The 13,086-nt window shown below is 52.3% G+C and overlaps 1 protein-coding gene across 12 annotated transcripts in view; it reads right to left on the bottom strand.

Annotated features, from left to right (window-relative positions):
- The window catches only part of ARFGAP1 (ARF GTPase activating protein 1), a 369,057-nt gene that overhangs the window by 165,206 nt on the left and 190,765 nt on the right, over positions 1-13,086 (bottom strand). The gene's annotated exons all lie outside the window — the stretch shown is intronic.

Here is a 13,086-nt window from a genome sequence, read left to right as displayed (position 1 = left end):
TCTTTCCGAGAAATCGACGTCGTCGAGGTTCAGTTGGGTTTAGTGTGTTTAGTGTGTGTAGGGTGTGTAGCGCTTGCGTCGCCGGGGGTCTTCCCCATAGCCGCCCTGCCGGACAACCTTCCGAGGTCGGGGACCTGCGCTCGGCAGTCTTTCGACGCCGTAATGCCCTCGCCGTCCGAAAGTACGGCGTCGCTGCCATCGCTGAAGGCGCCCTCCGCTGCCATGGCCGCCTGCCTGGCGTGGTGGGCCCAACGCTTTGTCGAACGGTCCTTAAGTGTCTTAGGCTTAAACCTACTACACGCTCTGCAGTTCGCTTCGGGGTGGTCCCTTGGCAAGCAGAGATTGCACGTGGCGTGCCTGTCGACCCAAGGGTATTTGCGGTTGCACTTGGGGCAGAATTGGAAAGGGGTACCCTCCATACGCACCTTGAGGCAGCGGGCTGGTAAGTGTAGGAAATATATAAGGTGTACCTATATACCAAGAGTGAAGAGTATGTACCACCCCCCACTCTCCCTACTTGCAGGGCCGAGACCAGCGGCCTACTAGGCCCGGGCCGAGGCCAGCGGCCTTCCGAGGCCCAGATCCGTCGTGCAGCAGCCGACGGTCGATGTCTTCTCCAGCCGTCGTCGAGTGTCGAGGGTCGACGTTGGGGTGGGGAAGGATGTTAAAAATTAATTTTAAAACCTAAATAATTAGCAAAAGTATGGCTAAGGCCAGGGGACTCCGCAAGATGCTTCCGACCAGTATGGCGGAAAAAAACAATCTGAGGATCCCAGACGCGTGAGGGATCTTGGGTACAGTGGACGTCACACTAGGGATAGTATTACTGGCACGCCTGTGTCGACGCCCATTTTCGAGTTTCGAAAAACAAACTGTAATACTCCGCAGCTTCCACTAGATGTCGGCCTATGCACAGCATGTGATCTAAGCAGATTCCACAAGCCTCAGAAATATATATATATATATATATATATATATATATATATATATATATATATATATATATATATATATATATATATATGGGATACATTACTCACCGTAATCGTATTTCTGATGCTTGTATCTGCTTAGATTCACATGCTGTGCATAGGCCGACATCTAGTGGAAGCTGCGGAGTAGTACAGTTTGTTTTTCGAAACTCGAAAATGGGCGTCGCCACAGGCGTGCCAGTAATACTATCCCTAGTGTGACGTCCACTGTACCCAAGATCCCTCACGCGTCTAGGATCCTCAGATTGTATTTTTCTGACATGAGGAAGCATGAGGAGTAGCGCGAGTACAGATAATCCAAGCAGATAGACAGAAGGTAAGACTACAAGCAATCATGCGCCTTCTCTCGGAGGGGAGGAAGGGTGGGTCGCATGTGAATCTAAGCAGATACAAGCATCAGAAATACGATTACGGTGAGTAATGTATCCCTTCTGAGGCTTGTGGAATCTGCTTAGATCACATGCTGTGCATAGATTAGCGAGCAGTACCAGAAGAAGGAGGTGGGATGTGAGAAGGGTCATGAGCAAACAGGTGTCTTAGAACCGCTTGTCCCACTTGTGTATCTGTCTTGGAATGAGCGTCAATGCAGTAATGCTGAGTAAAAGTGTGAATAGAGCTCCAAGTAGCTGCTTTGCAAATGGTGTCGAGGGGAACATTTGCAATGAAAGCCAGAGTGGCCCCAATGCCTCTAGTGGAATGGGCCCTTGGCGTAAAAGGCAGAGTTTTTTCAGAAAGAGAGTAACACAGCTGTATACAGTTGATAATCCACTTCGAGATCGCGCCTTTAGAGACGCGATCCCCCTCTCTGCCTGTAGCTACGGAGACAAACAGTTGATCTGTTTTCCTTAGCGGTCTGGTTTTATTTACATAGTAGAGGACCGCCCTACGCACATCAAGGGTGTGTAGTTTCACCTCAGCTGAGCTTTGCGGGTTCTGGAAGAAAGCCGGAAGCTCGATGGACTGGTTTACATGGAACTTAGATATAAATTTAGGTGAGAACCTAGGGTGTGTGCGTAAAACCAGTTTGTCTTTGTGGATTGTAAAGAAAGGATCCTGCACTGACAGAGCCTGAATTTCACTGACCCTTCTTATAGAGGTAATGGCTACTAAGAAGGCCGTTTTATAAGTCAGGTGTTTGAGACTACTTTTATGCATGGGTTCGAAAGGGGGGCCCATGAGCTTAGCTAGCACCACATTGAGGTCCCATCCTGGCGGTGGGTTCGAAATAGGAGGGTGAAGTCTCTTTACTCCTTCCATGAAGGCTTTAACTACTGGTACTTTCCACCACGATACTTTGTTATGGGATGTGGTGTAAGCCGAGAGGGCTGCCAGGTGTACCTTCAGAGAGTTAAAAACCAAACCTGCGTCCAGCAGGTGGAGCATGTATGTTACAACGTTGGAAGGAGTGCAATCAACTGGGTTGATTTGTTTATTCTGGCACCAAATAACGAATCTCTTCCACTTGTCAAAGTAACAGTGCCTTGTGTTTGGTTTCCTGGATTCTTTTAGGATGTCCATACACCTCTGTGGTAAATTGAGATGCCCAAACTCTATGACTTCAGGAGCCATGCTGCCAGGTTCATTGAGTTGGGTTCCTGGTGCACTGTTTGACCTTGTTGCTGGGACAGTAGGTTGTACCAGGCTGGGAGTTTGATGGGTTCGCACACCGCCATCCTGCGTAGGTGTGGAAACCATGGTTGTCTCGCCCACATGGGAGCAACTAGGATGAGCGTCATTGATTCCTTATTCATCTTGTACACCACCTTCCTGATGAGAGGAGTTGGTGGAAAAGCGTACGCAAACATCCCTGACCAGTTCATCCACAGGGCGTTCCCTTGGGAGTCTGGCTGGGGGAACCTGGATGCAAATCCTGGGCATGGTTTGTTTTCGCTTGTGGCGAATAGGTCTATAGTGGGGAAACCCCACTGAGAGAAGAGATCTTCTACGATATCTCTGTGAAGGACCCATTCGTGTTCTTCTGGGAGGGAGTCTCTGCTTAGGGCATCCGCTAGGGAATTGAGCTCCCCTGGAACATGTTGTGATGACAGGAAGATGTTCCGTTTGAGTGCCCATATCCAGATTGTCTGGGCAAGCTTGGACAGATTTGGCGAACGAGTCCCTCCTTGTTTGTTGAGATAGAACATGGCTGTTGTGCTGTCCGTCCGGATCTGCACCGACAAGTTTAGCAGATGGGGCTCGAACGCCCGAAGCGCTCGGAATACTGCCAGAAGCTCTAGCAGGTTGATGTGGTTCTTGGCTACTGAGTGAGACCAGAGACCCTGAGCTGTGTGGTGGAGATGGTGAGCTCCCCACCCAGTCAGGCATGCATCTGTAGTCACCACTGCCTGTACTTCGGGATCGTAAAAGGTTTTTCCCCTTGCGAGATTCTCTCTTGTCCACCAGTGTAAGCTCTGTACGAGTGTTGGCGAAACGACCACTTGATCGTCCCACTGACCACTTGCCTGAGACCACTGTTTCGCCAACCATTCCTGCATGGGACGCATGCGCAGACGCGCGTGGGGGACCAGGTAAATGCATGACGCCATCATACCCAGTAACCGCATAGCTTTGCGTACCGTTATTTGTTGACCTGACTGATAATGTGGAATTTGCAGTAGTATATTCCGAATTCTCTCTTCCGAAGGGAAGGTCAACCCCTTCTGAGTATCTAGGATTGCTCCTAGGAACTGTTTTGAGGTGCTTGGCATCAGACTTGACTTCTTCTCGTTGATAGAGAAGCCTAATTCGTGGAGGAGGTCGATAGTCCTCTGAATGTTTGACCTGCAAATTCCTGGGGTTTCCCCCGTTATGAGCCAGTCGTCCAGATAAGGGTACACTGGGATTGCCTCCCTGCGTAGGTGTGCAGCTGCCACCGCCAGTACCTTGGTGAATACCCTTGGTGCTGAAGCTATCCCGAAGGGCAGTACCTTGAATTGGTAGTGGCGACTGTCCACCTTGAAGCGCAAGTATTTTCTGTGCGCTGGGAGCATGGAAATATGAAAATAAGCATCTTTCATATCCAAGGTTGCCATGTAATCCCCCTTTTTTAGGAGGGGGATTACGTCTTGTAGCGTGGTCATACGAAATTTTTGGGGCTTGACATACTTGTTGGCAGGCCGTAAGTCCAATACTGGGCGCATTGTCAAATCTTTCTTTGGCACAAGGAAGTAAGTTGAATAGATACCCTTGTTTACCTGGTGTCCTGGGACGAGTTCTATCGCGTCCTTTTCTAGCAGAATGGCGATCTCCTCGAGAAGGATCTTCTGATGTTCTAAGGAGTGTATTCTTTGTCGTGGAGGGTGGTTCCGGGGACGCTGCAGTAATTCTATACAATATCCTGTGGACACTGTAGACAGCACCCATCTGTCTGAGGTGATCCCTTCCCAAGCCTGGGTGAAGTTGGAAATGCGTCCCCCTACTGGGGTTGCGTGAGAAGGGACCCTGAACTGAGCGTCACTGCTTTGGTGGAGGCGTGCCACCTCCCTTGTTGGGGCTGCCTCTGCCTCTTCCACGACCTCTCTTGTTACCCCTGCCGTAACTTTGGGTAGACTGCTGGTTGTTGTTCCATTGTGTACCCTGTCCTTGGGCATAGTTGCCCCTTTGTGAATTCTGGCCGCGTGGGCGACGAAAATTACTGTTCCCCCTCTGGTTAGGGGGTTTGTTGGTAAGCTGGCCAAGGGATTTGAGAGTCTCGTATTCGTCCTTGGCATTCTTAAGTGCGTCTTCGACCGCTTTCCCAAACAATAGATCGGGTTCCACCGGCTTGTCTATTAAAGAAGCCTGGGTTTCTATTTTGAACCCCGACTGCCGTAACCACGCATGTCTCTTGATAACAGTACCTTCTGCTATCAATCTTCCTGCGTTGTCCGCGGCGTCGAAAGTTGCTTTTAATATGCAACCAGACACGGCTCTCCCTTCTGCCGAGATCCGAGCCAACTGGCCCTTTAACGGTTCAGGAGCAGAGGCTATGAGCGCCGCGACCTCTTCCCATTGATGGCAGTTGTAACTTGCCAACAGGGTGGTGGAGTTTGCAATCCTTGCTTGGTAGGCGGACGTTGAGGCTACCTTCCTGCCAAACCCGTACAGTTTCTTGCTCTCCTTGTCGGGAGGAGCTTCTGACGACGATAAGGGTGTCCCAGCCCTCTTCCGAGTGTTGGTAACCACTAGGGAGTCTGGTTTAAGATGTCCTCTTATATAAAGAGGGTCAGACTGGGCTGCCCGAAAAAGTTTTTCAACTCTGGGGTTGACGGCTCTGGTGAGGTTAGGATTCACCAGGGATGGATCTATTCTACGTTGGATGGATTTAAGGATAGGGATGGTCTGAGCGACCGGCCTCCTCTCTCCCACCAACTCTTCTGCGAAGTCCCTTTCCTCCTGTACACCGTGGGTGTCGATGTGAAAATGTTCTGCTGCGCGAGCGAGTACTTCATTAGGAGGGGCTGGTTATCACCTGGCGAGTCGGTAACTGGGGCTTCGCTCTCTACCGGGGAATCTACTCTGTATATTTCCTGCTCATCTTCTACCTCCTCCAGGTCCTCATCATCCGCATAGTATTCAGTCCCGGTTTGTTCCTCCATAATTTCAGGGAAAGGCTGTCCTTGGTATCTGGGGTGTGGAGTAGAGTATGGAGTAGAGTAAGGCTGCACCTCTAAGGGTTCAGGTCTTTCGAACCGGGCCTTTTTACTTAGGGGGATAGGATCAGAGGAGCCTGAGGGTGTGGCCCCTTGAGGGTCATACGAAAGGAAATGTTCTGGGTTTTTGTCATAAAAATCAGCTAAGGAAGACATCCTTGACATGACCCTGTCTATGTCTTCACTGGACCATTCTTTGGAACAGGGAATGACTTTAGTAGGCAACTTAGAGGACTTATCAAGGGTACCCTTGCTGGATGTGGATGTCCCAGTAGATTTGTGTTTGTCTGTCTGCTTAGGGTGGAAGGATGGTCTTACAGGAGTGGAAGGCTGTGCTTTCCGCTGTTTCCCCCCCTCCCCGTGCGTGGAAAAATGTTTTCCCTGCCCCTTGGAGGCCCCAGAGCCTTTCGACGCCTGGCGTCGAGGGTCGGGAGAGGTATCTGTGTGTTTCGAGCGTGGGGCCTCGCTGTTGTTAACTGCGGCCTCGGTCTCTTGGAGCGCGGCCTGGGGGTGGAAGCCGTCTTCATCTCCCGACGATCGAACTTCCGTTAATCTAGGGAGCGAGGCACTCTTGGCAAGAGTGGATGATTGCCTTGCGTCATGAGGCGATCTTGATCGAGAGCGCCCAGAGGACACCGAGTCGGACCGTTCTATCTGTGCCTCTTTCCGAGAAGTCGACGTCGTCGAGGTTCGGTTGGACTTAGTGTGCTTAGTGTGTGTAGGGTGTGTAGCGCTTGCGTCGCCGGGGGTCTTCCCCATAGCCGCCCTGCCGGACAACCTTCCGAGGTCGGGGACCTGCGCTCGGCAGTCTTTCAACGCCGTAATGCCCTGGCCGTCCGAAAGTACGGCGTCGCTGCCATCGCTGAAGGTGCCCTCCGCTGCCATGGCCGCCTGCCTGGTGTGGTGGGCCCAACGCTTTGTCGAACGGTCCTTAAGTGTCTTAGGCTTAAACCTACTACACGCTCTGCAGTTCGCTTCGGGGTGGTCCCTCGGCAAGCAGAGATTGCACGTGGCGTGCCTGTCGACCCAAGGGTACTTGCGGTTGCATTTGGGGCAGAATTGGAAAGGGGTACCCTCCATACGCACCTTGAGGCAGCGGGCTGGTAAGTGTAGGAAATATATAAGGTGTACCTATATACCAAGAGTGAAGAGTATGTACCACCCCCCACTCTCCCTACTTGCAGGGCCGAGGCCAGCGGCCTACTAGGCCCGGGCCGAGGCCAGCGGCCTTCCGAGGCCCAGATCCGTCGTGCAGCAGCCGACGGTCGATATCTTCTCCAGCCGTCGTCGAGTGTCGACGTTGGGGTGGGGAAGGATGTCAATAACTAATGTTAAACTTCAATAATTATCAAAAGTATGGCTAAGGCCAGGGAACTCCGCAAGATGCTTCCGACCAGTATGGCGGAAAAAAACAATCTGAGGATCCTAGACGCGTGAGGGATCTTGGGTACAGTGGACGTCACACTAGGGATAGTATTACTGGCACGCCTGTGTCGACGCCCATTTTCGAGTTTCGAAAAACAAACTGTAATACTCCGCAGCTTCCACTAGATGTCGGCCTATGCACAGCATGTGATCTAAGCAGATTCCACAAGCCTCAGAAATATATATATATGGTTGTTTTATGCAACTGTGAATTGGGTCCCCCTCTTCCCAAATGTAATGCGGTTGGCTTCACATAACTATTTATTTCAGAATGTAAGTGTATACGTTTACCAAACATTATCTTGCTTCCCCCGACCTGCTGTATAGCCTGTCTAGAATAAGTGTGCATTGGGTTTTACCTTTAAATAGCTGTGTGCAATTCTTAAGTGTACTATAGGTTTTGCTGACCTAGGTCTGCCTTGTGCCATCCTAAAATAAGTTACTGCTTACCTCGATTACCTCAATCTGTGTTCCACTGAACTGAAAAGCAACTGTAATATTTTATTACATTAGGTCTTACTCCCCTAGTATAACTGAAGGTTATCCTACATATAGTTGTAAGATTCATACTATTCCATGAATTTGTGTTCCGATATTCAGAAAGGTATACACTGGGTTGTGCCTCCCCTGAATCTGCTTAGAGCATTTCCAAAATAGTAACAGGGCCCATTACTTACCTTGAAATACTGCTGCCTTTCTTAAAAGTTTCACAGGGTTTTACTGTCGCTGCTTTGCCTAGTGCATTCTAAAATAGTTGGTGTGTCTAAATACTTCACTGAGTAGCTTATGGCACCTCCGGAAAGTATTGGAGTTGATTTACTAACTCTGAACTGAGTTCTAGAAGAACAAGTTACTTTCTTACCTGGTAACATTCTTTCGATGGGATGGTCCGACGACGTATTCCATATCTATGACATGTAATCACCATAGCAGTGCTGCTTCGGAAACTTTTTTCGGCGTCTGCGTCCTGCGTCGATGCGCCGTCGTCGAGGACCTCCTCCGACGTCCGACGTCATCCGATGTGATAAGTAGGACGTACGACGCCCGTAGCCTCAGTTGTAGTTTTTTCCCCCAGAACGTGTGACACTAGTCAACTGCCAGTCAGACACAAAGCCTTGCGGAACGTAAGCTGCAATCGCATAAGAAATTCTGCAGCGGGGAAGGTAGGGAGGGAGCGATATGGAATACGTCGTCGGACCATCCCATCTAAGAACGTTACCAGGTAAGAAAGTAACTTGTTCTTCGAGGGGATTGGGTCCTCCGACGTATTCCATATCTATGACAGACTCCCAAAGCAGTACCAGAGCAAGGAGGAGGGAAAGAATTTAGAATCAAAATTTAGAATAGCCAATCAAATAGCAGAGCAAAGGACCGCCTTGCCAAAGGCCAGATCCTGTGCTCGGATGGAATCGAGGGAATAGTGACGTACAAATGTATGTACTGAAGCCCAGGTGGCTGCATCACAGATGTTGCGAATAGGAACACCCCTCTGCAGGGCAGTAGATGCAGCCATACCCTTGGTAGAATGGGCCCGCAAGCCAGCCGGTGGGTCCTTACCCGCCAAGCGGTAGCACTCCGAGATGGCCAAAATAATCCAGCGAGACAAAGTCTGTTTCGTCACAGCTTGCCCCAAACGCTTTCCATCGTAACCAATAAAGAGTTGATCGTCCACTCTGACCCGGGACATGCGTGAAACATAAAAGCTTAAAGCTCTCCTAGGATCAAGCCTATGGAGCCTCTCCTCTTCCTTACCAGGATGCAGAGGAGGATAGAATGCCGGAAGAACAACCTTCTGGGCCAAATGAAATTCCGTCACTACCTTCGGAAGAAAAGAAGGACGAACTCTAAGGACAACCCTGTCCTTGTGAAATACAGTGAAGGGTGGCTTAACTGAAAGTGCCTGTAACTCACTCACTCTGCGAGCGGAAGTAATCGCAACTAAAAACACAGTTTTCAGAGTTAACAGCCTCAAAGGGCAAGAATGTAAAGGCTCAAACAGAGCACCCATAAGAAACTTAAGAACAAGGTTTAAATCCCAACCGGGCACCAGGAAAGGTGACGGAGGGAACACATTAGTGAGCCCTTTCAGAAACTGTGAAATTAAAGAGATTTTAAAGTAAGAACACTCTTCAGACGAGCGCTTAAAGATGGACAGCGCCGCCAGGTAACCTTTAATGGTACCCACTTGCAAGCCCCTGTGGGACAAAGAAAGTAAAAAGGGCAGAACCATGGGGATGTCACATGCAAAAAGATCCACATTCTGAACTCGGCACCAGTCGCAGAACTTAAGCCAACGGCAACGGTACAGAGACTTTGTTGCTGGCCTTCGGGCCGAAAGCAACACCTCCATCACGTCTTCAGGGAGGTCCCAATCCTTATACCTCAACCTTTCAGAAGCCAAGCGTGAAGGTTGAGGGATCTGACCTCTGGATGGAGAACCTGACCCCCCTCCCGTGAGAGCAGATCGTCTCGGTAGGGAAGACGACGTGGAGGGCAGATGGACAAGTCGAGAAGGTCCGGGTACCACGTCCTCCGAGCCCACGCCGGAGCAATGAGGATCATCCGGGAACCGAACTTCCGTAACCTCTGCAGCACTTGCGGGATGACGGGGACTGGAGGAAACGCGTACAGCAGCGGGAATGACCACTCCACCACGAACGCGTCTCCTAAGGCTCCTTTTGGAGGAAATTCCCGCGAGCAAAACCTTTCGCACTTCCGGTTGACACTGGAGGCGAAGAGATCCACATGAGGGGTCCCCCAAAGGGCGAAGATCTCCAGGAGAATCTCCTGAGCCAACTCTCACTGGTGAGAGATCGTGCTCTGCCTGCTCAGAGCGTCCGCCGTCACGTTTTTGTCTCCGGCCAGATGAACTGCCGAGATCGAAACTTCCTGCTGGATGGCCCAGAACTCGAGCTGCATCGCCTCCCTGCACAGAGGAAGTGACCCTGCCCCCCCCTTTTTGTTGAGGTAGTGCATGGCCACTGTGTTGTCCGTCAGGATCAGGACACTCTTTCCTCGCACAGTCGGCAGAAAAGCCTTCAGGGCTAGCCTGACGGCCCTCAGCTCCAACAGATTGATATGGAGTCTGGACTCCGACAGAGACCAACGACCGCTGACTGTCAGCCCGTTGGCATGAGCTCCCCATCCCGTGAGGGATGCATCCGTCACGATCGTCACCTCCGGCCAGGGAAGCCAAAATGGAGCCCCCTTCATCAAGTTGCCTTCGACGGCCCACCACAGAAGATCCCGGGCGACCGAGGGCGGCACCTGAACCGGGTCCAACATCCTGCCGGAGGACTGCGACCATTGCGTCTTGAGTGCCCACTGCAAAGATCTCATCCGCAGGCGAGCCTCTGGCACCAGAAGAATGCAGGATGCCATGAGGCCGAGCAACCTCAAGAACTCGAACGCTGGGAGCGTCTGGGCATGCTGAAACTTGTGCACCATCTGCTGAATGTGAAGAGCCCTCACCTGGGGAGGAAAACACTGCCCCAGGGAAGTGTCGAGCACTGCTCCGATGTACTGGAGCCGCTGCGTTGGCGTCAAATGGGACTTCTTTAAATTGAGGGAGAAGCCCAGCCTGTGAAGGGAGTCGCAGATGACGGACAGATGATCCAGGACTTGCTCGGGAGAGCTCCCCCTGATCAACCAATCGTCCAGGTAGGGGTAGACGTGAATCCCCCCTTGCCTGAGATGCGCTGCCACCACCACCATGAGCTTTGTGAAAACCCTCGGGGCGGAGGTCAATCCGAACGGCAGGACCCGAAACTGAAAGTGCGAGTCGCCAACAGCGAACCTCAGGTACTTCTTGTGCTTGGGATGGATCGGCACATGGAAGTAAGCATCCTTGAGGTCGAGTGACACCAACCAGTCCTGAAGCTGAAGGGCCTGGAGGACTTGAGAGAGAGTAACCATCTTGAACTTGTCCTTCTGAGGAGTTTGTTCAAACCGCGCAAGTCCATGATGGGTCTCAATCCCCCGTCTTTCTTCGAAATCAAAAAATAAGGGGAATACCATCCCTTGTTCCTCTCCGCTACAGGCACCAGTTCTATGGCGCCTTTCTCCAGCAGGGCTTGAATTTCCTGCGCAAGGAGCGGATCCGGACTCTTCAAAGAGAGGTTCCCCGGTGGATTGTCGCGAGGCCTGTGCCGAAAAGGAAGACAGTAGCCGTGGGTTATGATCTCCAGAACCCACACATCTGAAGTAATGGCTTGCCACTCTACAAGATGCTGCGCCAGCCTTCCCCCAACCGGCGAACCATGGGACATGGCTTCATGACTGAGTGGGAGCGGCTGCGGCGTTACCTGAGGGCAAAGAGGCAACTGCTCGAGCGGCCTTGGCACCACGGGTACCCTGTCGTCCACCTCTGGTACCCCTGCGTTGGCCTCTTTGACTGCCAGCTCCTCTCGCTTTACTGAAGGACGAGTAATAGCGAAAGGAACCACCCCTCCACTGCTGTCCCCTAGGACGAAAAGGCAGAGGTTGTCGAACTGCAGCGCCCAACGACTTCGCTGCAGCTTTTGAGGTCTGCAACCTCTCAAGGCTCTCGTCAGCCTTGCTGCCAAAAAGGTGTTCACCGTCAAAGGGCATGCTGAGGAGCCGGGACTGCACATCAGGAGCAAACCCCGACTTCCGCAACCACGCAAACCTGCGTATCACGGTGCTCGCCGCCATGGACCTACTGATGCATTCAGCTAAGTCCAAACCCGACTGAACGGACTCACACATGGCATCCTTACCATCCTGGACCATAGCAAGGAAACCATCCCGTTCGTCCCCTTCGGGAATATGTTCAGCCGCTAACGCAACACAGTTCCACAGAGTGTGAGTGAAACGAGACAAGGCACAAATGGAGTTGGCCGCCTGAAGCGCCATACCACCAGAAGAAAACACTTTCTTCGCCCAGCCATCAAAACATTTGTCGTCCCTATCAGGAGGGATGGTAGGGTACGACGCCTGCTTTGCCGGGGCCGTGGCTGCCTCCACCACCAAACTCTCCGGAGTGGGGTGCCTGGTCAAGTAGCAGGGGTCGCTACTGGCTGGACGGTATTTTCGCGACACCACCGGGAGACTCTCCGGAGCAGTCCAAGCCGCCGCCACCACCCTTCTCTGTAAAGCCATATGGAACGGCAGTACCGGATCACTTGGGGGACCAACATCAAGGATGTCCGTCAGATCATCCTGCACAAACTCCCCTGGGGGAGCAGACCATCCCAAGTACTCAGAAACCCTAGCCATAAGGCGCCGGTACGAGGAATCGGCATGAGAGCCAGGCTCAGGCCTACAAAACTCCACCTCCGGAGAGGTGTCCAGTCCACTGGCATCATGCAGTGACTGTCTCAAATCGTCAAACTGACTATGGCCCGAGACAATTTCATCTGCACCTGACTAGGAACCAGGCCATCAGAATCCTCATCCGCCTCTGAAATATAGTCCAGGTGGCGACAAGAAGGCACCCGAGAGTGCTTGCTCTTAACCAGAGCCTTCCTAGGGGGTTCACCCGTGCCAGGGGTACCTCCGACACGAAAAGCGTCGATGTCGTCGAGCGAATCGGCGCCAGCGTCGAAAGAACCGGCATCGGCGCCGAGAGGATCGGCGTCGAGGAAATCGGCGTCAACGTCAGATGCAGCGCCTCCAGCATCGGCGGCGTCGACACAGCCCTCGAGGCCGGAACCCGAGCGTGTCCCTCGACGACCTGAGCGTCGACAGCTTCGACGACTTCCTCGGAGCCGGAGCCTCGAGAAAGCCTGTCGATGCCCTCGACGCCTCAGACGTCAATGTCTTCCTCGAAGACCTCACAGGTGCACACGGTCTCGAACGCGTCGAGGACCGGGACCTGGAACGGGTACGTCGAGAACGAGTCTCCTTGTCCGAACGAGACCTCTCCCGTGACTCGTGCCGACCACTCTTGCGAGCGGTGTCTCTCGACCTCTCACGACCGACCCCACTCAGGGGCGCGGACGGCTTAGTACCCTGCGACTCAAACGCCAGCATTTTCTTCCTGAAGGAAGCCCATTCCTCCGGCGTCGCACGGCTGG

This window comes from Ambystoma mexicanum, chromosome 3p (assembly GCF_040938575.1).
Source record: "Ambystoma mexicanum isolate Mex_15411 chromosome 3p, UKY_AmexF1_1, whole genome shotgun sequence".
Lineage (NCBI taxonomy): Eukaryota > Metazoa > Chordata > Amphibia > Caudata > Ambystomatidae > Ambystoma > Ambystoma mexicanum.
This window is presented reverse-complemented; position numbering and strand designations above follow the sequence as displayed.